General features: G+C 43.5%; 1 pseudogene; it reads right to left on the bottom strand.

Moving 5' to 3' along the window:
- Positions 1-1,960: 1,960 nt before the first annotated feature.
- Positions 1,961-3,002, bottom strand: LOC110544704 (bifunctional purine biosynthesis protein ATIC-like; annotated as a pseudogene).
- Positions 3,003-5,278: the final 2,276 nt, after the last annotated feature.

Below are 5,278 nucleotides of genomic sequence, written 5' to 3'. Positions count from 1 at the left end.
GGGGCTGTCTTTGACATGAACTCAGTGGCTGGTTCTTTGATCACCTCCCCCTGAGGGGAGGCCACAGAGGAAAACAATGCAGCCAGTCCTGATGAGACCTGAGACCTGATAGGCTAGTGTCAGATAGAAGGGGAGGAGGACCTCTCCTATCAGACTTGGAGAGGAGGAGATGAGGGAGGGAGGTGAGATTGAGAGGGAATGAGGGAGGGGGCTACAGCTGGGATACAAAGTGAATAAACTGTAATTAATATAAAAAATAAAAATTAAAAAAAGTTTATGCTTAAAAATAAGCATTGTGTAATTCATTATGCTATATACCAAGCTAATCATTTTAGATAGCTTAATTAATTCAATCCTTGAAATAATTAACTTAATGCTTACATTACTAATTTACTTTTAAGGATTCAAAACACTCTTGTAGATCATTATTCCCAGGCAGCACAAGGTAACCCAAGTTTACATAGCTAGGAGGGGGTAGAACTGAAATTAAAATCTATGTATCTACTTCTGTTTTTAAAAAGACACAAATGATTTTTTTTTAAATTTTTCATCAATTACACTTTATTCATTCTGCATCCCCCCATAAGCCCCTCCCTCCTCCCTCTGCATGCATGCCACTCCCCCAGTCCACTGATAGGGGAGGTTCTCCTCTCCTTTCTGATCTTAGTCTATCAGTTCACATCAAAAGTGGCTGCATTGTCCTCTACTATGGCCTGGTAAGGCTGCTCCCCCCCAGGGGGAGGTGATCAAAGAGCAGGCCAATCAGATTATGTCAGAGGCAGTCCCTCTTCACATTACTATGTAACCCAATTGGACTCTGAACTGCCCTGGGCTACATCTGTGCAGGGGTTCTGGGTTATCTCTATGAATAGTCCTTGGTTGGAGTATGAGTCTCTGGGAAGTTCCCTATGTTCAGATTTTCTGGTTCTGTTGCTCTCCTTGTGGAGACCCTGTCCTCTCCAGCTCTTAACTATTTCCCAGTTCTTACATAAAATTTCCTTCACTCTGCCCAACAGTTGCCCGTCAGGCTCAGCATCTGCATTGATAGTCTGCAGGGCAGAGGCTTTCAGAGGTCCTCTGTGGTAGGTTCCTAGGTTGCTTTCTGTTTTCTTCTTCTTCTGATGTCCCTCCTCTTTGCCTTTCTGGATGGGGATTGGACATTTTAGTTAGGGTCCTCTCTCTTGCTTAGTTTCTTTAGATGCACAGGTTTTAGTGGGTTTGTCCTATGTTGTATGTCTATATGAATGAGTATATACCATGTGTGTCTTTTTGCTTCTGGGACAACTCACTCAGGATGATCCTTTCCAGATCCCACCATTTACCTGCAAATTTCATGATTTCCTTATTTTTCAATGCTGAGTAATATTCCATTGTGTAGATGTACCACAATTTCTGCATCCATTCTTCAGTTGAGGGGCATCTGGGTTGTTTCCAGCTTCTGGCTATTACAAATAAAGCTGCTACAAACATGGTTGAGCAAATGTCCTTTTTGTGTACTTGAGCCTCTTTTGGATATATGCCCAGGAGTGGTATGGCTGGATCTTGAGGAAGCGCTATTCCTAGTTGTCTGAGAAAGCACCAGATTGATTTCCAGAGTGGTTGTACAAGTTTACATTTCCACCAGCAGTGGAGAAGGGTTCCCCTTTCTCCACAACCTCTCCAGTATGTGTTTTCACTTGAGTTTTTGATCTTGGCCATTCTCATGGGTGTAAGGTGAAATCTCAGGGTTGTTTTGATTTGCATTTCCCTAATGGCTAGAGAGGTTGAGCATTTCTTTAAGTGCTTCTCTGCCATTCAATATTCCTCTACAGAGAATTCTCTGTTTAGCTCTGTTCCCCATTTTTTAAGTGGATTACTTGGTTTGCTGCTTTTCAGCTTCTTTAGTTCTTTATATATACTGGATATGAGTCCTCTGTCAGATAAAGGGTTGGTGAAGATTCTTTCCCAATCTGTAGGCGGTCTCTTTGTTTTAATGACGGTGTCCTTTGCTTTGCAGAAACTCTTCAGTTTCATGAGGTCCCATTTATTGATTGTTGCTCTTAGAGTGTGTGCTGTTGGTGTTCTGTTCAGGAACAAATGATTTTTTTAAGTACTTTCAAAGTGCCACACATGATTACTCATTACACAATCTGAAGTGATGTGTATGAAGATGGTGGATGAACTGAAGATGCATACAGGTCAAGAGGAGCCCCTGTTGATTGCAAACCTCAATCACGACTCTGTCAGTTGTAGAACAGGAAGGCCACAACTTCTTTTAGCTCTGTCTCAGCTTCACCAATGCTGTCAGTCACATACTGATCAATAGCATTGGAGACCTCTGCTTTCTACACTGTGGCTTCAAACTCCATAGAAAACGCTCTTGGGTAGTATCAGAGTCACTGTCAGTCTGAAAGGCATGTGTAGTGTATCCAGTCCATTCCTGCTCTGATGGGGATAACCTGCCTGACTTGGCATAGCACACAGTGTTAGGCTGTGTGTACTTAAAAGCAGGGGTGGAGGCGGTGAGGCTTTTGAGAGCAGAGCACAGCAGCTCTTTATTCTGCATAACAACATTGCTAATTAATAACTTGTTGACCACATTATTTCTCTTCTGGTTTAGATGAAGACCAAAGAACGCCCTAACTTCTTCCATTTGGTCTATAAGACTGGACCATCTGAAGAGCAAAGTAGTTTCCTTTTTTTTTCTGAAGATATTTTCAAGTGTTTTTCTTCATATTCTGGGGCAACAAGACCATCCAACACTCTCAACAGACGATTTTTGCAATTGGGGCATCACAAATGTCAGAAAATGCAAAAAAAAAAAAAAAATCAACCAATGAAGACATTCTATGGCCCCTCTTGCTCTTGAATATAGACATGAGGGTTGGGTAGAGGTCATAGACCATGTAGACTTCTCTGAGTGGCATTCCACCAGCAGCACCTACCAGGCTGATTTGCTGGAAAGAAACCACAGCTACAATGTCTAATGCTTCTCCTGAGTTAACTTCGTCAGTGGCCGGCATTCAAAGCACCACACGTGTTTATGACTTCCGGGGCACGGTTGAGAACTGTGATGAGGATCTTGCATTTCAGTGTGTTCAGTGTGTACAATTGGGCAGGGGTCTGATGAGGGTTCCTTTGCTGTACTGTTCCCTGGAGTAATCTGAACTGTTTTATTATATTGTGCGAGTGTGCCTTCAAGGCTCAGTGGCATCTGCTCTCTGAGGAGGTATCCTTGCTATCGGAGCCCTGCATCGCTGCAGACACTGCCACAGCCCTCCTGTTTACACAGGACTGCTGCTCAGCATGGTTTTTGGGTGCAGCCCTCTGTAAGGGTACTCTACCAATACTGGCTGGCTCAACAGCTGGAGCAACCGCTATACCTGGAGAATCCAGGATCTTCATGAAGGCATACAGGTTAAAATAAAGTCTGGCCATATTGGCATTATCTTATGAAATAGCATATGCCAGTATGGACTGGCAGCAGCTCCTCCCCATGTCAGGAAACCCTATTTAGCTCACACACATTTCTGACTGCTAGGCCAACGTCCCTTCGAGCTTTTTGCTGTGGCTCTGGCAATGACTAGTTTCGAACCAACAGAGGCAAGGTTTTGTAAGGCATTGAACAGGGCAAGGTGTCTGGGAGCCACGGTTGGGGCTCTGAGGACCAGGCCCTGCAGGTCACATGCACATGGAAGCAAGCATTGCCGCCCTGCCTTAGAATGCTGAAAGTGGGTGGGCAGGGCCAGCCATTGCGTTCACTCTGACACCAGCTCCCTACATGTACGTACATAGACATCCATTTTTCAGCCTTTAGTCAGGACCTTAGAAGATAGTTGTGCCTCCTGAAGGTAGTTGTGAAAGAGCGCCCACTATCTCCACATCCATGTGAAAGCTGAAGCCCTACAAGGTGGACTGACTTCCTCATGCCTCATCTGCAGCAGAGCTGAGATTCCAACCCCATTTAAATTCAGTCTTAATAGAAGTCCCGTCCCAAATAGCCCAAGAGCTACCTAGTCAAAGATAAAACTTTCTCATATTTTAAATTTTCTGATCTGCAGATTCATCTTATTATATCAACATAGTACTCTCCCAACTCTTAAATATTAATATGCTTGATATCATCAGAGAGCTCGGAAAGAAGCTTTAGGGCTTAGAATACAATATAGATGTGTGGCGCTCTGTGTTTGCTTTAGAGTAGTACCTGCCCGAAGAGTACCAAAAACTAGCCCTTAGGTGCTAGACGCAAGAGAAAACAACAACAACAATAACAAAAACCTCACGTGGTAAGAATGGTTGTGTGCTAGAGTGAAGCTTCCTTCCGATGAGGTGCTTCTGAGACCAGAAATCTGAGGCATGCTAAGATTACATCATAGGCCCGTTACGTACTCATTAAATGCATGTGATATGTCTAGATGAGAATATGCCTATATGATTTTAGAAAGTTTAAATCTTCCTGTAGTCCTTCCAGTCACTGTTCCCTATGGCCCGATGCTGCACTTTCTCCCTTTTGGGCTTATCTTTGTTCCACGACTGAGACCCTGAAACCTATGTGAGCCCTGGGTCTTTACGCGCACATTCTCAGCCTGCTTATTTTGGAGGTTCACAGTTGCCCTCGGATTACAGAAAACGAGGCAGGACAACTTAGAGCCAAGTGACAGGCTCTAAAGCCTGTATACGTGATTTATGCCAGTCATAGGAGATGCCCTCGAAAGAAAAAAATGAATCAGATTTGTTTTGCTGTGTGAGCATCCTAACAACCCCAACTCCTTAGGCGTCATGGGGAAGAGGAGGGTTTTCCTACAGCAAAATAACCTTTTATTGAAATCAAGAGGCCCTGGTGTCTAGACTAGAAAGAATAAATGCCCTGAATGCAGAAAAAGAAATAAGAAAAGAGGTTGTCAATTCTCCATCTCCTTCCTTCCTTCCTTCCTTCCTTCCTTCCTTCCTTCCTTCCTTCCATCCAACCTGTCTTTTGTCTTGTCTCTATATCCTCCTCCTCTCCCCTTACTTTTCTTCTCCTAGCCCCAAACCCATAGAGAATATCCTTCAGGAACTGACAACTAGATCTTGAAGTTTTTACTTAAGAGAATAATTGAGTGTTCCTTGACAACTACAATATTTAAAACAATGCTGGAAGTAAAGGTAATAACTTCCCAAGGACAATTATTTTTGGTGGCGCTAGGGATCAAATCCAGGACCTGGTTTAAGCTAACCAAGTTTTCTACATGGGGCTACATCCCTGGTCCCCCACATTTTTGTCGTTGTTGAGAAGATATATAACATTTCACAAGACATA

Source organism: Meriones unguiculatus, chromosome 5 (genome assembly GCF_030254825.1).
Source record: "Meriones unguiculatus strain TT.TT164.6M chromosome 5, Bangor_MerUng_6.1, whole genome shotgun sequence".
Lineage (NCBI taxonomy): Eukaryota > Metazoa > Chordata > Mammalia > Rodentia > Muridae > Meriones > Meriones unguiculatus.
This window is presented reverse-complemented; position numbering and strand designations above follow the sequence as displayed.